Below are 26,478 nucleotides of genomic sequence, written 5' to 3'. Positions count from 1 at the left end.
CTATTGATTCTTGTTTCTATTTCATTTCGATTCTTGATTTCTCCCAATTTATTGAATCCTCTATTCATATTCTAATATTTTTACCCTTATTACATATATTATGATATATCCTGATGTTGGGATACATCAAAAGCATTCCGATTGTTCCGGATGCTAAACTTCGGATTGGATGGTTACGATACAGGCTGGGTTTTACTCAGACCTTTAATTAATAGGCCATAGCTGCCTGAGTACTCTTTATGTTGGTTGGATCTATACAGTTGGGTATAGATTCGCACTGTATCCTGACTGATCAGCGGGTTATAGTGCATATGTTGGTTCTTGTTTCCAGTCTTGTTCATTTGGCACTCGCCAGTATTGGCAAATTATTAGTCTATACAGACTCAGATGGTTGATCAAACCCGCAGCTTATTGGTTCACTTATTTCTCTCTCTTTATACTATCTATATTGTTGCAGGCTTGTTGAGCAATTTTGGCTCATCCTCTTTTATTGTTATTCCTATTGTCTTACAGTTAAGGTAGAGAATGAAACCCATCAGAACCCGCGTAATCAAGAAGCGAGTCAAGCAGCGGGACCCTCTTATACCAAGGGTGTTCATCCCTATCCCTGAAGAGAGCTTTGAGTTATCAGATCAGGTGTAACAGGATAAGTACTATTATGGTTTGAATAAAAGTTGTGTGGTGAGCATGTAGTTAGAATAAAGTTTTGTAATAAAGAGAGTTCTTGAGACGGATTGTTTTTATTTGGTTTGTAATAAAGTTAGTATGTGGTTCTTGTTTTCAAATCTTAACCTTAAAAGATCCTGAGTAGTAGTAGTTCGGGGTAACTATTTCAATTATATTCCGCTTGTGCGAGATTAGTGAGTAGTTATTATTAGTAATGCCCCAGATCTATACCCCGGATTTGGAGGGTGTTACACACACTAGTAAGAAGAATATTTTTAAGACCCGAAGGTTCAAGATAAAGCAAAGGGATGATATCATCTGCAATAGCGTTCCAGAAAGAACATTGGATGTATACCCATATCAAATGATGAATTAATGAAAGATTTGAATGTACACTTCTTTTGAATGGCGATTAAATGAAAGTTGCTGTAAAATAACGGAAAGTTCGCAAATTCAAGCATCTAAGGTAAGACGAAGACTGATGAAGTCCGCATGTGAACTCAAGGAAAAGGGATATTGACCAACGAAGTAAAGTTAAATACACGATCCGTGATGAGTTAATCAAGGTTAAGAAAATAGCTATCAATGAAATTCGAGAATTCTGTTAGTAAGAATTTAAACATTATAAATAAAAGCCTTCATTCCAGTGTGAACCCCAGAAATGACCTATCCAACTATAAATAAATTAAAATTACTAAGAAGAAGAAATTCGTTATGTTTAAAAGAAATAATGAATCATGAGAAGGGAGAAATAATAAAGAAAAGAAGTGGAATCAAAAAGGATGATAAAGAAATATTATAAAATAATCCAGGAAATATGCAAGTTGGGAACATCGGTTGTGCCCGAACTGGTAGGAGAATGAGGTGAAACGTTGATAGTTGGAGATAGGAATTCGTTCCAAAAATGCATGTAAATAGGGATGATTAAACAAAGGTATTGATGGCGAACTGTTAGAAAAGAACATTCCAATGAATCTCATATCGGAATTCTTTAAAAATTTAAAGTGAGGACCAGGAGGTTCGAACGAATGTTCTACCAAGATTACCTCAGGGAATAAGGTAAGAATTTCTCGTCAGATTCTGCACCGAGTTAAGCTGGTGTCAAAAGCCCCATATCGTCTAACTCAATAGGGATGAAATAATAAGTGAAGGAAAACTTTAGAAATGTGAAATGAAAGAATCATGAAATAAAGGGTATTGTGCGCTGTGCACAAAAGCGGTCATGGAAAAGAGAATGGAGGTATGAAATTACGCACTGATTATCAAAAATTTTAAATCTGAAGATTAAATGAACACAATATACCAGGAGTATTGGGATAGTATGATTGTATTTATTGCTAACATCCTCGCTAATTCAAAGACTAAGGAAGACCAAATTGAACGCCTGAAGATATGCTTGCGAAGAGTTGGAAAATAGCAGCTGCATTCTCAGCCTCAAAGATATGAATTCTGGTTATAATTGAGTATGAGCTCCAGTGTGTGGGTAAATACCAAACAGGAAAGGTCCATTTAGGAACAGATGTTTCAAATAGAAAGAAAAGAGTGAATACCATTAAGATTGTTGGGAAATGGTTAAAAGAAAAAAAAATTGGAAATTGAAGAATATGTTTTGATCCATCTTCTGGGTTATGTTGATACTTACTTTGTTGTTGAATATCAAAGGTGGTATTAATACAGATGATTGATGTTGACTTCAGTAGGAAACGTTGTGAGCATCAAAGTTCGTATTGATATCTAATTTGATAGGACAACAAAATGAGTATTAGTACCAAGAGACCGGATTTTGAATAAAATTCTAATTCATTCCATTCCCAATTAATGTACTTTCTTTCAGATAGTAAGGGATTCTCGCTTAATGAAGCTACTTGATAGTGATTGAAAAGAAATAGAAGTATGCTACCAAATGGTGAGTAGATGCAATTGCCGAGATTTTTCTTTTTAGCTTTTGAATAGATGTAGAACATTTCGAAGCATCAGACGTCATGAACTCAGGACATCGGGTGCAGACAAATAGGAAATGCAAGAAACCGATTAAAGATTCTTGAATACGATTGGAAACGATTATAGGTCAATTTAACCGAACAGAAGGAGACATGATAAGTAGAGAAGAACAGTCAATGAAAATAGAAATTTCATGAACAGGAAACTATTAGGATCGGAAAGAAAAGAAGGTTAGTCTAAATTAAGTTGGTCCTTTGAAATAGTGAGATAGATAGAACGATTGTGAATGAGTTGGTCTTGTTGTCACAGGTGTAACGAGTCCATAAAGCATTTATGTGTGTATGACTATGAAGAGTAATTTAGCTCCAAATATGTGAAATAAAAGATTGAGTTAGGGGTTGCATGAGCAACTGATAAATCTGATGACGGTAGGAGACCGTTGAAACGTGATTAAAGTAGTTAGTCTTGAGAAGTTTTAAGTAGATACTCGAAATCTAGCAGTGTCTGTTCTTTAGCATGATTCTGAGGACAGAATCCTTTTAAGGGGGAAGAATGTAACGCCAGGGAAATATTATGTAATTATTTTTATCAATAAATAATTATTATGTGAGTTTTGTGTGAATTTTTGGTGAATTATTTGATGATGGATAATAATATTTGAATATTTATTTCTGATAAAATTTAAATATTCTAATTTCCAATTATCCAGAATTAAATCTAGATAATTTTGGTATTTTTCTGCTAATTTCTGAATAGTCATATGATTTTATAAGGATTTATAGAATTAACAATGATTATTTTTACATAATTATAAAATTACTTTTTAGAATCAGAAATTGTCCCACTTCAGTCGTTTTTGCATTTTTACAACCCGAAACTCTTCCGAAAACTCCTTCCTAACCTAATCTAATAATTCTGAACACTTTTCATGTTTTGACTTTTTCGATCCGGGGTACGATTTGACCTGTACGAGTCCCGGTGTGAAATTTTCGATACGCAGATCATTTTATATATCGATAAGAATCCATATTCTCAAAAGATGAGACATTATTATCTTATTTTCGTATAAATTATTTTATAGGAAGCTCTGTTTTGATAATTATCCAAATTTGGTATTAAAATCGTATCGTCTTTTCAGTTACTTAGCGGCTAAGTAACCTATTTTCGGAACCGATCTGTAAATGTAATTATCGAATTATTTAATAAATAAAATATGTGATGGATCTGTCGGCTATGTGTTGCTGTATTATTAATTGTTTGTGATTTGTTGGACGCGAAGATTAATTTTATAATTAATTATCGAGCTGTATGAATTTAATTCATTTTAAAATGATTTTATTGAATATTTATTCTCATAAATGCTAAAATTGCTCCTAAAATTATTTTTGTTGTTTTATAATCTTATTTATTATTTTTAAGAATTTATGAAATTTAGGAACCAATATTTTATTTATTAATTATCTTTAAATGATTTTCTGATTTCAGTTACTTGTAAAATCCGTATTTATTTCCAGATTGTTTCAAAAATCATGGATGTTTTATTTTATTAAGTTTTGAATATTTTAAGAATTTTAAAATTCTTTCAAAAGTATTCTGGCTTTTATTTAATCGCACGTGTATTCATTAAAACTGTAAAATATGGGTCTAATGTGCTATTTGGAAATTTTTTTAAACTGTTATTCTATTAGTCATAAATATTTAAATATTTTAAGAAATATTTAGAATTATTTTTGAATTATTTCCGATAAATTTCTGCACACGATGTGTCTTGATAAATTCGCGATTGTTATTCGAAACAGGGTATAACGGAAATAAAATAAGAAAACAACGAAAGAAAAAAAAATATATACATATAACTAATCCCCACCGCCTCCTGCACCGCCTCGTTCATCTCTTTCTACTCAATCTCTCCCTCCCGTCACTCTTTTTCTCTCCCAATCTCTCTCGCGTTTCTCTCTGATTCTCTCTCCTCTCTCTCTCATCTTCGATCCCTCTCTCTGTTGTCCCTCTTCCTCCGGGTTTCGTCCCTGTTCCGGTAAGTCCGGCTAGATTTTCTTGTCGGCGAGTCTTTTGTTTAATCTTCGTTCGAATTGATATGTATATACATATATACATGTGTGTGCTGGTGGGTGTTTCTGTGTGTGTGTGTTCCTTGCATGGTGTGCTTTGTTTGTTGTTGCCGCCTCTCGCCGGACTTCGGTGAGATGGTGGTGGTCCCGTGGGCGTTGCATCGTGTATGCGCGTGTGTCTGTACCTGTTGCCGCCGCCCCTCGCCGTTTTCGGTGAGGGTGGTGGCGCGTGGCGCGTGGTTGTGGATGTGTCCTGTGACTTTGTTGTTCCTGTATCCTTGTTGCATTTTTCTGGTCGATTTACTCGAATATTTTGGTGACTGTCCGAATCTAATTCCGAATTATTGATGAAATTATTTGATAATTGGTATTATATTTAATCGAATAAATTTCGATGATTATTCGTATATTTATTCTAATAATTAGAAAAATTAATCGATGGAATTCGTGTCGGATGTCCGTAATAAACAGAAACCCGCGAATTTTATCGCCGTCGGCGATGAGCTTCGGCGAGCCAATGGTGGACCGTGATGATTTTAATCTGAATCCTAAATTATAAATAAATTAAAATTAAAATTAGTTTGTGAAATAAATTTCGAAACGAAATGCAAAAAATAAAATACGAATAACAGTACATAATGATTGAATTCATATCGGTGGTTGGGATTGTTTATTGGATTGTGGTTTGTGTTGTGGTTGTGATTTGACGTCGAAATGATTCGACGGCCTGCAATAAATAAAGGAAACGCTGCCCGATTTTCGGGAAAATTAATTCCGAAAATACGGAAACGTAACCTGTAATTGTCGGAGACGTCGAACAAGGATATAATTGAACTTTATAAAACCGATTTGCATGACGTGACAAGATATTTTGTGAATAATCGATTACCCTATTTTTCAAAATGACAAATATATGTATTTTCCAAAATTAAATACCAAACCGATTTTCGAAGACGTGAACCATAATTGTGATGTGTATTTCGATAATACGTAAAAATATGAATTCGGTTATGAAATCGTATGGGTAGAATAGGGTGGCGGTTTGATGTTAGGCTTAAGCGGTTATCTGAATTAGGGTATTTCAACCCTGTAGGTTTAGACGGAAGACCCGAGACGTGACATTGGGCTAGGATTGATCTAGTGATTAGACGTTGAGATCAACGAAGTTCCAACCGAAGAACCTGAGTGTCGGGATCGAATCCAGAATGAAATAGTAGTTTGACGATAAAGTCAAACGATCAAGTCGAATCAAAGTCAACTAGTAATAGCGATTGAAGTTTATGAAGGCAAGTATTCCTGAACTTTCTTTTAAATACTGTGAGTATTTCTGATTTTCTTTTAAAATACTGCAAATATTTATTCGTTCCTATTCTATGTTCAGAATAGTTAACTGTTTTATATTTCATTGCAATTACTCTGATTATGCACATTCCTTTCATTATTGTTCCTATAATTCGATTGCTCTCGTGAGCAAATACCCATTCTTTCGAGTTATTTGCAAACCTTGAATTGGGATGTTTTGAATTCAAAATGATTTGACAGCAAAACACTCTACGGGCTGGATAGTGATATTTTGGGGATTGAGTTTTACTTAATCCTGAGGACCGGGATGACTGGTGCCTCGAGATGGGCTGTAGTGCCTGGGACCCAACTAGATCTATATATTGAGATATAGATCTGCATTATATTCTGACTGATCAGCAGAATATAGATGCAAACTAGTGTTCATTCTAATTTGTTGTTGATCGCCATTAACGACATTCTCTCTCGAATGATTTCATGATTCTAAAACCGGACAAAACCCTGATTCAGGAGATGAACCGGGGGATCGCTTGTCATTTTTGGATTTTAGTTAAAGGCTGGTGACAACCAACGTTTATTCGCTCACTCACTCAAAATAAATAGAATGATTTAAAATTATTTTAAGATTTTTTCCGGAAGTTTTTCTTTTGATATTAATGCTTGAAACTCAAATTATATACTTGCTGGGCATTTTTGGCTCACTCTTGCTTTGTAAATTCTTATTTCTGCCAGAAACAGATAAGGGTAAAAGTGATTAGCTTTGATAGACAGCAGGAGTTAGAGAAATTTCTGCTGCAAGATGTTGAAGATGTTAGAGGAATGTGACAAGTGCATTAGTTCAAAGGTATTTATAATTGTATGCTAGTTACTGTGAGTTGAAAAGGCCTAGATTCTTGTTTCATACCATAACCTGTAAATGATCTGGATTCAAGGGGTTATTTATTTATTTCTTTATTTTATATAATGATTCTTTAGTGACACCAAATCCTGACCCCAGATTTGGGATGTTATTTAGAAGATGTATGGGGGTTAGCAGTTGTCTCGGCTTAAATACTACTCATCTTTATAGGAGACAGAGCTACTGGGTTGGCTTCAGAACCTTCCTTATGTGGTGCACTAAGGCACTATCTCCCTCACGCTCATTCATACTTCATTTTAGTGGTAAGAGAGTGTTGGTTGGTTATGTTTCTGTGTTTGTCTTTACAATCTGGGATAGAAGTTGTGGGTTTTCAACCTCATGACTGTCAATAAAAGAAAGCCATTGGAGGCTGAACCTGTATCACAGAACATATGGAAATATAGAGATAAAATTTACTTAAGATCTATAATGAATGAAAATTATACATTTAATCTTTTGAGAGAGATGATGTACAATAGTGACTTCAAAAGATTTTAAGTGAAATAAGAAATCACTAATGTTGAAAGAAATTTGAGTTCAATGATAACATTACCAGCTTGCAAATAGCCATATCCCTCCGTTAAACCTTTGTTGTTATCTCCAAAGGTAACCAATGGGCCAGCTTTCTCAACCACATTTGATAGTAGGGCTCTATATCCGATCATATGTCTTGACGATCCACTATCAAGAATCCACACTGTCGGTTCCACCTATTTAATGCCCTGCAATACAAATGGATTAAACCTTCTTCGGAACCCAAACTTGGTTGGGCCCGACATACTTGTAGAATTGACCTTTGTCAGGCAAAACAACATTCTTAACTTTAATGTTCTCAACTTTCTCAATGACTAGACATTTGACCTTGTAAACAGCCTTAACAAATTTCCGTTTAGGCTTAGGCACAAATGTCTCCTTTCTAGCCTTAGAAGGACTAGCAGTCTTAGACTTATCATGCTTCCTATTATTCACATGCTGACGAGGAGTAGTCTTATCACTAGAAACATGCTTACCGTTAAAATAAGCATGCATCAAATTAAAAGCACAAGACATGCAATTAGGAACACCACATACTTTATGAGTGGGATTAACAACAGGCAAATTATGCATGGTAAACATGGCATTTTTGTTATCCAACTCATGTGTGTCTGAGTTAGTCTCAGTTGCTTTCACAACTTTCACTGGAACTTTCGACACACTTGGCTTGGAAACAACCTTCTCATTAGTACGATCTTCAGCACGTATTTCTTCTTGAATAATAAATGAGGTCTCATCAAATGGTTCAACAATTGATCCTTTATAGAGGGGTTTATCAACACCCTTAAGCACATGTGGTACTTCCTTACCTTTAGCGCAGACATGAGGAGGGGAGTTTATGCCTAATTCTCCAATAGCAGCATTGTAATCAAAACCTATGCCAGATGTTTGATTAACAACTTGCTTACTGTAGAACTCTTTAGCCTTCGAACAAGAATTAAAGTAAGCTTTAACCTTAGTCTCAAGACCGGTGATCTTGTCTTTGAGAATAGTTTCGAGTTGTCTATAACAGTTAACTCTATTCTCTAGAAAAGATACTTGTTCTTTTAATTTGTCTTGATTAATGTGCACAAGTGTTAATTCATTGACCTCTTTCTCAAGGTCTTTGATCTGATGACTTAACAGTTCATTATCACGATGAGCAAAATCTAAGGAACCTCCTAGATGATAAACTAATTCAGCATCAGTAAATTTTACCTCTTTTCTTGATGATGAAGTATTTCCATCAATAGTCATAAGAGCAAGATTCCCAACTTCTTCAACTTCACTATCAGTATCATCCCAGCTTCTTCCCTTTGCCAGATAAGCCCTTTCAGGGTTACTCTTCTGATTCGAATCATAAGAGTTCTTCCTAACTTGCTTTGGCTTCCTGCATTCTTTGGCAAAGTATCCCAACTCATTGCAGTTAAAGCATCGAATGGTGCTCCGATCAACCATCCCTGTTTTGTATCCACCACTGCTGGTGTTAGAGGATGAAGATCCACCTTTCTGGAATCTGTTGTAGTTGGACTTGTACTTGAACTTGGGATTTTTCTTGAATTTGACATTGGAGAATCTCTTGACAATCTGGGCCATTGACTCATCTTCCAATTGCTCCAGCTCTTCCAAGGAGTAAAAATCATCACCGGATTGATTTGTAGTAGGAGGATCATATTCTGCTACTAACACGTCTTCCTCAGCCTTGGAAGACTGTACCATTCTCTCTGATTGTTGAGATTGTTGTTGTTGTTGACCTTCAGCTACTAGAGCAGTAGACGTGCTGACCACTCTATCTTTCCCGTAGACTTCCTTCTGCTGAATCTGCTCCAACTCATGGGTTTTTGACACACCATAGAGTCTATCCAAAGAAATCTCACTCAGATCTCTAGCTTCTCTTATGGCAGTGATTCTATGTTCAAGATGAGTTGGCAGTGTTAAAAGGAACTTTTTGTTGATCTCCCTGATTGAATAATATTTTCCATTTATGTTCAGGTTGTTGATCAATGCATTGTACCTCTCGAACACTTCAGTAATTCCTTCTCCTGGATTGGATTTAAAATGTTCATACTCAGAGGTTAGGATCTCTAACTTGTTCTCCCTAACTTCCTCTGTACCTTCATTAATCACCTCAATAGTTTCCCAGATGTGTTTGGAATTTTTACAGTTCATCACATGTCTGTTCATCAAGGAATCAAGGGAATCAACTAAAATTAATTGAAGGCTGGCATCCAAGGAGGCTTCTTCCTTTTCAGCAGGATTAAAATCCTCAGGCTCTTTTGCATAGGTTCTAGCTTTGGTAATTACAACATTATCTTCTATAACCTCTGGTTCAATAACCATCGGAATTTTTGGACCCTTCTTTAACAAGTTCAGATATTTGGGATTTGCAACTTGTAAAAACAAGAGCATCTTCTTCTTCCACATAATATAACTTTCTTTATCGAACAGTGGAATTTTAACGATTCCAACTTTTTGTGAGGTCATTATGAATTTTTGAAGAAATAAAAATTCAAGGAGTTGAAGGATCACAAAAGTCTAGGATCTTGATTTGTTCGTTAATCAGAAGGCTCTAATACCAATTGTTAGGTCCCAATATGTTTGTAGAAGGGGGGTTGAATACAAACTATACCGTTTAATTGAATTTAATGCGGAATAAAAAAGTGAAACAAAATTCAAGTTAAATAAAACTATTATTAAACTTGAAAGGTGTTACAACAACGGTATCGATTACAAGGGATTAATCTCAAATAAATTATTACAAATCTAGAATAAATTCGACATGAACTTTTTCTATTTTTGCAATAAAAAGATCAAATGCTAAAAGAAATTTGAGATTAAGTTCTAGGGATATTGATCCGCTAGATAGTTACACAAGAACAAGAGAATGATTTCTAGTGGTTTAGATTTAACTTTAATTGCTAGAAATATATGATCTTGAATTGCAGTTTGAGAGATGAGATGTTTTATTCTGCGGCTGCTGTGTTCTGTTCTTGAGTGTGTTGATTAGTCTGTTGAATATCTTTTGCTTGTCTTTTAAATTTAATCAATAGAACTGAAATGAGCTGGCAAGACAATCTGTGAATTGGCATGACTTTCGGTGAGACAATCTCCTGAACTAGCATGACAATCGGTATGACTATCTCCTGAACTAGCATGACAATCGGTATGACTATCTCCTGAACTAGAAAGAAAATCCCATAACTAGTAGAACTTTCGGTATGCCAATCAATTTGAACTAGCATGACTTTCGGTATGACAATCTGATTGTCATACCAGTTCAATTGATTGTCATGCTGAATTAATATTGAATATAAGTTCAAAATTAATTCTGAAAATTCATAATATTAATTCAGAATTAATTAATCAATTAATTCAATTAATAAATAAATTAATCTTTGCAGATATAATTTATTTTCTTAATTAAACTATATGACTTAATTAATTAATAGAGAAATAATACTACTCTTCAACAACAACCATTCTTCTGAAAATCTTCTGAAAATCACTGTCAATTATGAATCAATTCCACCACTTCCATGTTGACACTCGATGTACTGTCTGGTTCATGAGTGACTAACTTTCATGACGTTTCTTCATGTCTTGACTTTGATAACTTGATTTTCTTCAGATTAAATCCCTTTAATTATCTGATACCCTGACAAGATCTCTGTCACTTGATTAAATCCACAATCTTGATTTATATCACTGAGGCTTGATCAATTTCTTGAACTTCTTCCAGTGAAGTAATTCCTCAAGTCTGTAGATGAACATTGTTTCTGAATCCTTTGACAGATGTTACTTTATGAGATCTCTTTGACGATGAAACCACTATTTACTTGTTACATTCTTATTTGAGTTGAGTTAAATCCTCAAATAAACAAATAGGCTATGACATATGCCTTTCAGCTAGTGGCAGTACAAACCTCCTCTTCTACTCAACTTGCTGATAATAAAAAGGGGGAGAAAGAAACCTCTTCCAAGGGGGAGAAATATAGCTCAATTGTCTTATTCATTCAAGGGGAATCAAGAAGTGAGGGGGAGCAAAAAGTGCTCAATATTCAAGTAAGTGAAGCAATCGTGCCAACAATTATTTTCATAAAGCCACCTGTTAAATATAGCATAGATCTAATCAAAGAAGCAGTAGCCAATTTGAGAGCAGCTGAGAAGAAGCAATTGAGTCCAATCAATTGGAAGAAAATTGATGAGAACATACAGAAGATATTTTTCCCAACACAGAAGCCAGACAAAGTCTTTAATCATCACTCTAAAGTCATGAAAATCTCTGTGAATGATATAAATATGAACTATCTGGATAGTGGTCGAACTTACGGTATCAAATCTCCAAAGAAAGATCTCATCATGAAGGCCAAATGAAATTATCCTAAGTTTTTAGACAAGAATCCTATGGATACAGTGTTTGAGATACCAAAGCCAGAGGAAAAGAAACTGTTGTCAAGATCTATTGCAAGGATCCAACTGATTCAGCATTGAAAAGAAGAATTTCTAAAATTTACAGAAATGGTAAGGAGATTTATGTGGTGGTTGGACACCCACTGTTTGTGGAAGCTAAGAAGGAAGAGAAAGAAAGAATAAGGTTAGAAAAGAAGCAAGCTGCTTTGGATGCTAAGAAGCAAAAGAAAAAGAAAGAACAAGCTGTTATCTTGGCCAAGCTTCAAGCTGTAAAAATCACAACAAAACCTCCTGTACAACCAACTGTAATCACTGAACCTAAAGATCTGAAAATGCAGGAAGAATCACAGCAGAAAAGAAGATTTAGATACAAACTTTATTCCAAGAGGAAAGTGAACTTTAATGATGAGGAATTGGAAGATCAGTTTCCCAAAAAGCCTACAACTACAAATCAGACATCAAAACCCTCAGTGGTATTTGAAGAATTTAAAATGGTTGATCCAACAAGGAATATTCATGGTGAACCAATTGTTCCTAAGGATGAGCCAGTAGACTGGGATAGTTTACCAATTCCTGAGCTAAATTTACCCATCTTTAAGACAAAGACTAGAGCTAGCAAGAAAGTGAAGCTTGTATCTCTCAAATCCAAAGATGTAACCAAATCCCAACCCACAGTCAACAAGAGAGATTTCATGTACATTTGTGATATCAAGGAATTTTCAGACTTGAATCTCTACTTGGATGAACAGGAAGAAGTAAGAGGAATTGATGCTTACAGACATCTTCCTGAAAGACTGGTATTTAAATACAAGGGATGAAAAGAGATGACATGGCCTCTTCACAGGATTCTCCAAGAAAGCCAATCTGTTCTGATTAAAGTCTACTCATCCTTCAAAAAGAACTTTGGATACAATGTGACTGCAAGAAGAATAGTTTAAAGAGGATTGAGGAACTAAGGAGTATTTGAGCCAAAGATGCACTTCCAAAGACTCTATCTATTCCCTTTACAGGAAAAAGAGTGCATCTAAGGCCCTATTGGCTGATGGATTTCATGGATGACAAAGGTGTCAGAAGATTTTTCAGATTGGAGGACCAGTTGAAGATCTATAACAATGAGACTCTTTTCGAAATGCAGGAAATGCTAAATCTCTCAAAAGCTGATGAACTTGAATTCCACAAACAACTTCAGAATCAAATTGAAGAAAACAACAGAAAGCTTGGGAAGAAATCCAGACAATCAAGGAAATAGATCTATCTGCTCAGACTAGAGGAGCATCTCGATAACAATTGTGAGCAATTTCTTTGTGTACCTTGTATTGTTCAACTTTTAACAATTTGTAGCACTTATGAGTTTTATCTACTATTTTTCAATCTGTATCTTTAGGATGTTTTGTTATCATCAAGTTTCTCTTAATTTATGGCTACAATTCCAGTAGACATAAATTGGGGGAGATTGTTAGGAGTATGTTGTGTACTTGATGATAAGCTAAACAAAACACCTTAGTAGATTTAACTTAGTGAATTTTGTAGCACCCAATGGATGATCAATTATAGTCCCGGCGGATGATTCAATATAGTCCCGACGGATGACTAACTGATATCCATCGGGTGAGTAGCTTATATAACAATAAGTCATGTAGCACATTTCTGCAAACAACTTTGTATAAGATTCGATAGTAGCTTATAAATTATGTAGACTACTAGTAGATGTGCGGAATAGTTTGATTAAATGTAAATATAAGATGTCTTGTAATTCTGCACAAACGAAATGGAGTCAAGTGATAAATGGCTACCCGATGGATGATCAACAAAGCTACCCGATGGATGATCAACAAAGCTACCCGACGAATGATCAACAAGCCTACCCGATAGATAACAAGCATGTACCCGAAGGATGATCAATTCAGACATCTATTGACAGTGACAATATAGTCACATGCATCGAGTGTTTGCAAAAGGAATGTGGCATCCTGTTTAGCAGGGTTTTGAGAACAAAGAAGCATGACCATTTCCATGCAAGTTATGAAGATTTTTAAAGATGCTGGAATAGAGTAGTGAAGTAGCATGGAGTTAGACTTGATAGGTTTTGTTTTATTACCTTGTCTTATTCTATATAAACTTGGTGATATAAAACCAAGTGTAGCAAGTAGAACAACAACAACAACAACAAACTAAGCAAACACATTTATAGCAAAGAAACATTTATAAGCTGTATCATGTAGCATTTCTCTATAGTTTTGTTTGTTCACTTATAAAGCAGCCATGAGCTATTCAAGCTTCACAGGGTACTCTTGATATATATATATATATATATGGTGGATACATTCAAATCCACCGGAAAGTTTTAAAGACTTGTGTTTTTATTACTTTATGTTTGATTAACTTAACTCTGTATTCCGCACCTTACAAATCAAACAGTTAGATATAAATCAAGTTAGAACCATTTTTCACAAATCTCAAAAAGTAGCCAGAATTACATCCAACCCCCCTTCTGTAATTCTTGTTGTATTGTTAGGGAATAACAATTTAGTACACGGTTATCGATACACAGTCGCATGCTGCCATCTTTCTTCTTCACAAACAATACTGGTGTACCCCATGGGGATACTCTAGGTCTTATAATTCCTCTATCTAGAAGATCTTGTAATTGAATTGATAATTCTTTCATTTTGACAGGTGCCAGCCGATACGGAGCTTTCGAAACTGGTTCTAGACCTGGTGCTAAATCGATAGTAAACTCAATTTTTCGGTCCGGCGGCAATCCAGGAAGTTCATCTAGAAAAATGTCAGGAAATTCACATACAACTGGAATGTCTTCTATCTTGGGACTTTCGTTCTCGGTATCCAATACATAGGCTATATACACTTCACATCCCTACCGTAGTAATCGTTTGGTCTGCATCATTGTTAGAAATTTCTTTCGCTGTTTCTCACCTTTAAACATTACCGTTGTATTTTCCGCAGTTCGTAATTTCACTTTCTTGTTCGTGCAATCGATCTGAGCATTATGACAAGCTAACAAATCCATTCCTAAAATAACATCAAACTCTCCTAACTTGAAAGGAATTAAGTCTACAGATAAATGATGTACGTCTATTTTAATGTCGCACTCAGGACATACTCGGTCTACAGGAACTTGGTCGTCATTCGATAATTTTATAATTAACGTCTTGACCAACCATTCAACCTCGTAATATAACTTATCAATGAATTCTTCAGAAATAAAAGATCTTGTAGCTCCAGAATCTATCAATACTTTTGCATTTACTGTATTCACCGAAAGCGTACCTGCAATCACACTAGGACCCTGCACAACTTCCTTCATTGTCATGTTAAAAGTTCTTGCTCTAGGCTGATAGTACTGTGGTGGCGGAGGTATGCCAACACTTTCGGAAAACTAGCGGCCATAGCTGGTCCTCTGCAATCCCTAGCAACATGTCCTTTCTTCCCTTACTAGAAACAAGTAACATATGTTCTTCCCGCTGGACATTCATTAGAGTAGTGCCCTTTTTATTTGCATCTGAAGTATGTCACATTTTCCTTGATACAGACACCCGTATGTTTCTGACCACATGTTTTGCAATACGGCAGTGGGGGTCTGATGATTTCCTGCTGATTGGGAGCTTGGAAATGATTACCTGCTCTCTGGTTGTCTTGTCCTGTCCTTTTAAAATTCATATTTGTCTGAGCTTGAAATCCCGGCTTCATGTTGGAACAGTTCTGAAAATTTCCTTGTCCCTTTTCCTTATGGAACCTTTCACTTTCCCCTTCAATAATCATAGCTTTCTGGACCACGGCGGTGTAAGTCGTCAATTCAAAAACTGTAACTCGGCTACGAATCCATGGCTGTAATCCCTGTTGAAATCTTTGAGCCCGTTTCTCTTCAGTATCCACTTGTTATGGAACAAACCTAGCAAATTCAGTAAACTTGGCTTCATATTCCGACACCGACATATTTCCTTGTTTCAGTTCCAAGAAATTGATTTCCATCTGGTTCTTCATATAGCGAGGAAAATAGTTCTCCAGAAAAAATTTTGTAAACCTATCCCAGGTCATAATATCTTCATCTTCTAAGGCTTTCCTGGGTTCCCACAAATAATTTGCTTCTCCTTTCAAGAAATAGCTGGCAAAATCAGTCTTCTGGTCCTCACCTACTTTTACAAGCGCAAACGCTTTCTCCATTTCTTTTGACCAAGCCCTAACCTTAGTAGAATCTGTTGTACCTTCAAACTCTTGAGGCTTAACTAATTGATACTGCTTAAAGGTAACAACAGACTCAACTGGTGGTAACTGAGGTTCAGGAGGAGGTGGTTATTGTAATATCTGTTGTTGAATCTGTTGCTGCTGTTGCTATATTTGTTGCTACATCATTGCCATTTGTTGTTGCATCAGATGGAACATTTGGTTCATAGTGTCATTAGTCAGTCCCTCAGACTTGCTGTTGGAGGTTTCAGTTCCGGTCTTTCTTTTTGGTGCCATTTTCTGATAATAAAATATGTGATTCTTTTTAATAATTTTATTAAACAGTTGATAATAGATAAAGGAACAATTTATCTGGTATTAAAAAAAAATTTAAGCAATGGATTATGGAAATAAAACAATTTGATTAATATTAAAACAAAAAAAAATAAATGATTTGAAATTTAAACAATCAGTTGAAATGATTTTATAATTTGAACTGAAAATGATGGTACACTATTTTAGATTAAACAGAATTTGAAATATGGAACTGTAAAACAATAAAATAAATGTAATTGTTGTAAAGACTGGAATTTAAATAAATAAAAGAAAAAGTTGAAAAAGTTTATTTTATATATATGACAACAGCCTCAGGTGTAAGTTCTTGATACAAAAGTCTCAGTCAGATCTGTCATGGCTACTGCTACTACAAGTCAAACTAGATACTACACTCTTACATACTAACCATACTATACTAGGAAGCATCTATCTACATATGTCACATATAATACACAACTAGTCTCCCATTGTCAGATCTCAAAACCCTGGTGGAATGCGCCTCAACTCATCATGAAGTATCTCGATAACTAACTATGCAAACGGGTAGCTCTATGAAACTCTGCATATGAATGCGGCCCATCATGGATCAAAGTATCCAACTAAAAAGTGGCACTCATCACACTGAAGCCTCTACCTCATCATGTAGTCTGGCTGAAGTGCAGCTAACGGTCCTCTATCTCTCTGATCAAACAAACCCATAATCTTCCTGCACTGAGATCTCCAATACTCAACATCCTCTCTCACAATACTGTACTTATGATATGGAACCATATGTGGATCTGCAATATGTCCCACGGATTCCTGTGATAGAACTCTCGGTATTCCTGCAATACCCTATTATGGTAAACCTAACTGTTATCTCCCATTGTGCTCACCCATCCCCTCAACCGAGGCCATCTGAAACACCTCTGGCTCATGAGCATGCACCTGTATAGGAGGTAATACTGTTGGTGTAAACTCCGGCTCAATCTCTGGGATGAACTGATACTCTATCGAAAGTGGATGTGGAAGCATCGGCTGGAAGAACTCTAATGGATCAAACATCTCTATTGGATCTGGTATCTACTCAGGAGCTGGGGGTGCTGGCTCCTGAGGTAGTGGTGGTGGTGGTGGAAGTGGTGGAAACACATGTGCTGACACTGATGGTATAGCTGGTGCAGCTGGTCTAGTAACCGTCTTCTCAGAAGATCCTGATGATGCCATCTAATAATATAACATGAAAATAAGAAGGGTCATTTAACAATCCTAAAACTTATACCTTCCTAACCTAGACTTATTTAAATCCTAACACTATTCTACCTATCTTACTATTCCTACCTTATGTGATCTCCCTATCTTATCTTAATCCTAATGTTCTTGTTTTCAGGGACTTAGCCTACAGCTCTGATGTCAAACCTGTAACGCCCTCCAAACCCGGGGTATAAGTCTAGGGGTTACTAGCAAATCACCAAACATGTACAACCTGTATAATAGTTAAAAAAATATATATATCTAACCCCTTTAACACTAACTAGGATCTTATTAGGTTGAAGTGTGAAAACAAGAACCACAATCTACTTTATTACAAACCCAATTTAAAATCTAACAACTCTCTTTATTACAAACCATTGTCTAACAAGTTTTAAACTACTTTCCTTATTTATTTAATCACACTTGTTAACTATCTACACTACACCTGCTCAAGCAACTCAAAGTTTTCTTTCTGGATTGGGATCAACACCTTGGGTATGAAGGGTCCCGCGGCTTGACTCGCTTCTTTACCACTCGAGTCCTGATCGGTTCATTTTCCTTCTTAACTGAAAACAATAAGGTGAATAACAACAAGAAAGTGGTGAGCCATAAGTTGCTCAACAAGTCCATAATATATAAATAATGTTATAGTATGTTAAATGAACCGGTAGTTTGATTACATCTGCAAAGATATAACCTCGCGAGAAAAGAACGAAGGCCACTATCGACGAATAATAAATGAACTAAACTGGACACAAGTTCGTACCTATATCCTGATGATCAGCCAGGATACAGTGCAGATCTATACCTCAGTATATAGATCCGTTCGGGTACCCAGGCTCCACGGCCCATCTCAAGGATCCAGTTGAGTTCCGGTCCTTAGGATCAAGTATAAACCTGATCTTAATCGTCACTATCCAGTCCGTAGAAGAGCAATCGGAATATATCAACGTATATGTAACATTATTGGAATATGAATAGAGGATTCAACGAATTAATAAAAATCAAGAATCGAAATGAGATATTAACTAAGGACTAATAATTGTGTACCAGTGTGTGTGAACAGGAATCAAAAGTGTGCAAGTGCGATAAGAATCTGAAGTAGTTTCACTATTCTGAAATTAAAATAGGGGAAAAACTTTCCTTTCACGCGTTCTACTTCAAGTACTTCACTGTTGTCTATCATCGGCTCGACTCGCCTTGCTGGCTTCGCTTCTATCAAAGATATATGTTTATTTAGTCAGCTCGTATCTCAATCGCGTCTCAACCCGACTTCACAGAGTCCTTATCGTCTACCCATACGCGTATTATTAACCCGTATACTAATTATTATCAGATAAGATTCGATTAACCACATAATTCACATAAGCACATAATTTATATAGTCATTCTAGGTTTACAATAATTTTTAGAATCAAAATCAACTCGTTGTTTACTTAACTGAACATTATCTGACTCGTTTCCTATTTTTCGGGATTTATTGGGCTCGTCTCTATACACAATAAGTCTTATAATTAAATAAATATCAAAAGTCTAGTTTCTAAAAGGAATTAGGATTTAATATTATATTTAATGAAAACAAATCATTTTCCTTAGTCAAAGGGATTTCGTTTCGCTCGAATCGGATAAACGGTTCAATTATTATCAGATAAATACAGATAAATCAATTTATTATTTAATATAAATAATTATTGAACCCTAAAAATATTTTTAAATAATTATTTGGGGAAAACCAGAATTAAAAATGATTTTTCCATATTTTTTGGAATTAAAATAAATTTATTATGATTTATTGAAAATTATTTGATTAATTATCAAAATAATTATTCACTTTTAAATAATTAATAAATAAATATTAAATAATTAAAGAAATAATTAATTCCGATTCTTAGAAAATATTTCAGAATAATTTATAATATAAATCAATTAAATAAATAAGTAATTAATTAATTTATAAAATAAATAAAAACTTATTTATAATTAATAAAAATAAAAATAAAAATAATTTCTTAGAAACACTTTTCAGAAAACCAATTCTGACAAAAATGGATCAAAATCGGGTTTTAAACCGGGTTGAATCTGGGTCTGCAATAACAGAAAATGGGTTAGGATGAACCAAGAATCCGGTGAAGATTCTGGTCACCGACCTGTTTTCCGGCCAGTCTAATTACCCCCCCCCCCCCCCCCGCATTCGACTCTGTTTTGCTATGTTTCTATGTCAATATCATTTGAAATCAACACAGCAGTCCAACATCGTCTTCATTAACAATCGACGATGAACACGTCTTTTTTTTCGGCGAAAAACCACCTAACTCCGATGAACTTTTCCAGATTTCGATGAAGTCAGTTTCAGGCCAAATCACGAACCACGTGTGCTCGTTATATATGGAATCGATTATAAACATAATTCTAAACATCAATCAATTAGCAAAACACCTTAATAACCCCTAGAACAAGATTCCAATCAAAACCGACTTAAAATCCGGCCAAACTCCAATCTGCCTAAATCGTACACTAAAATTCACGTTTTATATGTCAAAATAAAGCTTAGAACACAGACAATTAAACCCCTATGTCCAATCATATCTCAGACATCTCTAAAATAAAAAATGATCAAACAAAAGAATACATAAACCCTATATATCATACTATCAATTCAAGCAATCGTCTGTAAAATTAATTAGCAAGAATCAATCAAAATTTATCAAATAAAGCTATTTACAACATCAATTTCAACAGATAACCGCAGAATCAAAAAGTACCAAATAGGGTATAAACCCTAGAAATTAAAATTGAAAAACAACGCATCAAAACATGATATTGATACCAGAAATCGAAAGAACAGATTGAGAGGATCAATTTGGGTACTCAAATCGATCGATTTGGTGTTCATAAACGCTCAAAATCAACGATTGATTCTTGACCCAAAATCCGACCCGACTCGACCCTGTTCTTCAGAGAATTTCCAGAATTTTGCAGAATTTTTATATTTAATTAATAATAATTAAAATAAAAATCAACTATTTATAGTAGGAAAAATAATACTCCTAATTAAAATTAAGGCCCTAATTATACATCTTTTAAAATTAATTAGCCCTTAATTTTATAATTTTTGAGTATTAAATTAAAAAATTTAAATATTTTATAAATACAATATATATACCAAAATTTCCCAAAAATTGTGAATTATTCAAAAATACAAAGAAATGGTATAAATAAAAGTCCTATAATCTTATAAAAATAAAAATGTGAATTTTTGTGGGATTTTTAACACCCAATGGGCCCGAAAAAGTCATTTTTCACGAAACGAGAAAATTTATAAAATGTCTAGATGTTCAGAATAGCAGGATGGTACAAGCCATTCTACGAAAAATAAAGCCAATTATTTTATTTGAAATATCATCTATTAAAACCTAGTTCGGATCATATAACTTTTGGTACAAAGGCTTTAAATACAAAATAAAATATCCGAAAAATATCCGAAAAATACTTGGACAATAAGAAATACACATAACACGTAACAATTAGGGTTTTATAGCTAATTACATATAAATGGCATATTATACACATAATTTATCATTAATATGATATAATACAAGCATAACTTCCCAGGAGTTACAAACGATCACTGAATCTCCAGGAAAACTCGATCGAAAACTCTAACGCGGCTGTGTTACCTTTTTCCGGCCATGTCATTACAGGAATCCTCCGTTAACCACACATACACCAATCGATTTGTTGTTCAACGATCTGTAATCTAATGTAATTAATTTAACCCAATAACCTTTAACACAAAAATGCCAAAAAACCAATTGAAAACATTCATACTATATAAACCCTAATTTCAATAATTCGAAAATCAAACCCTTTTTTCTATATGTTATTGAACTCCAAATTCGACAAATGATATACCAAAATGATCAAAATCAAATTATCTACAACATGCAATCATCAAATCATACAAACATCAAAATAAAAAATTCTTAATTTATTCCAAAATAATTCGAAATTAAATAAAATTATAGAAAATTACCAGTTGATGTTGCAGGTATATGGGTTACAGAACTTGATACTCTTCGATACCTTCGTTTTGGTTACTTGAACTCCAAAATCGGATAGCGATAACACCTTCAAATCTCAGTTTGATTCTCAAGAACACTATGAATTCAGGGTTTTTCTCCGAAAATTTATATATTTTACTGTTTGCAAATGATTATCTGCACAAAATAAAATATGGTAAGGGCTATTTATATTTACAAAATATTGGTACCCCGTTGGATCGTACCGGATATAAAATATAATACCTAATTGATAAAACGGATCCAATTTGGTACCAGTTTTAGGATAATTATCAAAACCGGGCTTTTTGTAAATACAGACTATGTCTCAGCGCTTTGGTTACACGAATTACGAGAAGATAATATAATAGTTTAATCAAAATATCCCGTTTCTCGAAAATACGGGTTTTATCGATTTACCGAAATGAATATCGTATCAAAAATTTTGCGTCGGGACCTGCACAGGGAAAACCGTACTCCGGATCGAAAAAGTGAAAACATAGAAAGGAGTTTTTCCGAGACTTCCGGGTCGTAAAAATGTACAAACGATTGAAGTCGGTTGGTTCCCGATTATACAAAATAGTTTATAAATACTCGAAAAAATAACTTATTAAATCCAGAAATCCTTTATAAAATCATATATCCACATAAAAATTGATAGAAAAATATCACAATTATCTATACTTTATTTTGGACATATAAAAATTAAAATACTCAAATTTTATCATATATAAACATCCAAACACAGATACCACTTTACAGATAATTCACCAAAATTCATATAATAATCACATAATATTTATTTATTGACAAAATAATTACATGATATATCCCGGATATTACAATTTTTTACATGAAGATACATTGAACAAGAACATGAATAATCTCAATTATGGGGCTGGGAATAAGGAAGAGAAGCATGTATTCTTGGTGGATGTTGATTCACATAATACAAAAATAGTGCATTGTTTTGATTCTTTGAAAGTGCTATCTTCATATGTCAAACCTCTGAAAGCATCTATTAAAGAACCATCTAATTTGAAATTGAAGATGCTTTCTCATTCTAAGGAGGTTTATTTGAACTCATCTCAAAAATATTTCATCATCATCTCAGCAAGTTTACCTTCTGATAAAGAAGAATTATTTTTGGAGGTTCTACAAAAGCGCAAATTAAGTAGTGGATGGATGATGACTTTTCAGGATATTATTATTGTTAGGAATATATGTGCATTAGTTTGATGATATGTTTAACAAAACACTTAATTAGAAGTTTAGTGTTTGCAGCCTCAACGGATAAGACCACTTTGGCTATCCGTTGATGGTGCAGCTTTACTTAGAAATAAGTCTAGTGTTGTAGCACATTTCAGTCTCTGTATTTAAGATATAATTCTTAGAAGTTGAGAGAAAATATAAGTCATGTTGACTACTAGAAGATATGCAAATAGGAAGGCCAATTGTAAATATTTCATGCCTTGTAATTTTGTATAAATGAAGTGGTATCAACGGATGTCTTAAAGACCTTCAACGGATGAGAAACAAAGCTTCAACGGATGTCTCTAAAGCTTCAACGGATAGAGCTTCAACTGCTAACACATCAACGGATAAAGCCATCAACGGATGAAGGCTTCAACGGATGTTCTGTTAAATAGCAGTTGATAAGTGGTAGTTGTAACAGCAGACAGAGGCACATGGGTTGACAGAGATAACTGAAATGTGGAAGCCTAATTTCAGGAACATCAGAAAAAGCAGCCGTTCTACTCTAGTACAAAGAGGCAATAGTCAACAAAGTACTTGAGTGATATGGAGAAGAAACAAGTGGAGAACTTATTTTATTATTGTATTTTTATCTTTGTCTTCACTTGTACACTTGGTGATACATAAACCAAGTAGCAGCTAGTAATTAGATAAGAATTTTTCCAGTGCTGTTTAGAAAAATCTTGAGAGAAAAATTATCTAGTTTGTACTAGGATGCAGCTGTGATCAACATCTTGAATCACAGATTTTCTGAAATACCATCTCTGGTGGAACAACAAATCCACCAGAAAAGTTTTTAAGGTCTGTTGTGTTCTTTACATTAGTGCTTGAATATATATCTATCTGTATTAGCTTAAAGCAATCCACACACTTGTTTATCTTGAACACAAAACCTTCAAAATTGCTCAAAACTTGAAAAAGTTTTGAGATTTATATTCAACCCCCCCTTCTGTAAATCTCATTATTAGTCCACTAGGAATAACAATTGGTATCAGAGCAAGCTCTTGACACACAAAGAGTTTAAAGATCTTGGAAACTAACAAAGATGAGTAAGAAGGATATTGGAGTAAAAATCCCAGTTCTTGACAAAGACAGTTATCACCATTGGAAGGTGAAAATGCACCTTCATCTACTCTCCCAAGATGAAGGTTATGTAAACTGCATTGAGAATGGTCCTCACATTCCCCACAAAGTAGCCACAGTTGCTACGGCCACAATTGCTGTTGGTCAATCCATTCCAAAACCTAGAGCAGAATGGACAATGGAAGACACAGAAGAAGTCCACAAGGATAAGAAGGCTATGAACATTTTGTTTAATGGTCTTGACAAGGATATGTTTGATAATGTGATAAATTGCACAACTGCCAAAGAGGTTTGGGACACAGTTCAGCTACTGTGTGAAGGTACAGAACAAGTAAAACAAAACAAAATGCAGCTTCTCATTCAACTGTATGAGTATTTTCATTTTGAAGAAAATGAATCTTTAAATGACACATTCAATAGATTCCAAAAGCTGTTGAATGGACTGAAGCTGTATGGTAGAGTGTACCAGGTGAAGGATTCAAATCTTAAATTTTTAAGATCCTTGCCAAAGGAATGGAAACCCATGACTGTCTCCTTGAGAAACTCTCAAGATTATAAGGACTTCACTCTTAAAAGATTATATGGAATCTTGAAGACTTATGAACTAGAGCTGGAACAGGATGAGGTATTGGAGAAGGGAAGAAAGAAAGGAGGTTCAGTTGCCTTGGTAGCTGAAAATGAGAAAGAATGCAGACAAGAAACTGTGAGATCTACATCAAACTCCAAAGATGGCACAAGCAAATCAGAATCAAGCAAGGGTAAGGAGCAAGTTGCTGAGAATGAAGACAACTCCAGCCAAGATGACTCTGATGGTATTGATGAGCATCTTGCATTTCTGTCCAGGAGATTTGCAAAGATGAAATTTAGGAAAAACACTAGAGCCACTAAACCTCATAAGAACATGGTGGACAAATCCAAGTTCAAGTGTTTCAATTGTGGGTGGACACTTTGCAAGTGAGTGCAGAAAGCCAACTTCTGAAAAGAAGAAATTTGACCAAGTAGATTACAAAAAGAAATATTTTGATCTGCTCAAGCAAAAGGAGAGGGCTTTCATTACTCAAGAAAAAGACTGGGCAACTGATGGAGAAGAAGAGGATGAAGATGTGGAATATGTCAACTTGGCTCTCATAGCTGATTCTGAGGAAAATGAAGTTAGTTCATCAAGCAACCAGGTAATCACTACTGATTTAACACAACTTACTAAAGAAGAGTGCAATGATGCTTTTAATGACATGTCTACTGAATTGTATCATTTGCGTGTGTCTCTTAAATCTCTTGCTAAAGAAAATAGTAGGATTAAAGAGAACAATCTGTTTTTAAGTAATAGAAATGCTGTGTTAGAAGATAAGTTGATTGACCTAGAGAAAACTAAGCTACATTGTATATCTGTTGAAAATGAACTAGCTGAATCTGTTAAGAAAGTAGAAATACTTTCCAATCAATTAGAGAGAGAGCAAGAGGTGATTAAAGCCTGGAAGACATCTAGGGATGTTAGTGCTCAAATTTCTAAGGTCCAAGGAATTGAATTATTCTGTGAGACTGCCTGGGATAAAAACAAAAAGAAACTGGAATTAATTGATGGGCTGTCAACGGATGTGGAATCAACGGATGATGAAAGTTATCCGTTGAAGGAAGAAAAGGAGCATCCGTTGAAGGTTCCTCAATTAAAACAGGCAGATGTTTCTAAAAGTGAAAATCTAAAGAAACTCAACAAAAAGTTTGGTTCAACTTCCAAGAACTTTGTCAAAGGAGAAGAAAGCACATCCAAAGATTTCAGTAAGGTGAATATAGGACACATGACCTTAGAACAGTTAAAGAATAGGCTCAAAGTGGTTGAGGATAAAAAGGAAACTAAAAGGAAATCTAATAGAAATGGGAAGGTAGGGGTTAACAGACATAACAATTACACACCTGATAAGTATGCTCCTAGAAAAAGCTGTGTGTATTGTAGTAGTGTTAATCATCTATCTGCTAATTGCAAATCTATTAAGAAAACTCCCACACCTGTGCCCTCTTATATGCCTAATATGTCTGCATCACCTCTGCATGCTATGCCTGTTATGTCTCAACAGAATACTTATGCATATTTTGCAAACATGCCATATTTTAACAATCCTTATCTTGCTGCATTTAGTATGCCTCAAATGCCATACAATATGCCAATGTAGAATAAGATGCTTGCACAATCCATGCCTTATCAAATTCCAAATGTGCTAAATGATTCTGTGACTAACCCTACACCTCAACCAACTACATCTGAGATCAAGGTTGACTCAAAGTTACCTAAGTCTAAAGATGCAGGAGGAATAAAGTCTAGGAGAAAGCCTAACAGGAATGGACCCAAGGAAACTTGGGTACCAAAATCAACTTGATTGATTTTATGGTGTGCAGGGAAAAAGAAGAAATCTATGGTACTTGGACAATGGCTGTTCAAGACACATGACAGGAGATTTCTCCCTGCTCACTGAGTTTAAGGAGAGAGCTGGCCCTAGCATAACCTTTGGAGATGACAGCAAAGGGTTCACTATGGGATATG

The sequence above is a fragment of the Apium graveolens genome, chromosome 9 (genome assembly GCF_009905375.1).
Source record: "Apium graveolens cultivar Ventura chromosome 9, ASM990537v1, whole genome shotgun sequence".
NCBI classification, from domain to species: Eukaryota; Viridiplantae; Streptophyta; class Magnoliopsida; order Apiales; family Apiaceae; genus Apium; species Apium graveolens.
Note: the sequence above shows the minus strand (reverse complement) of the source record.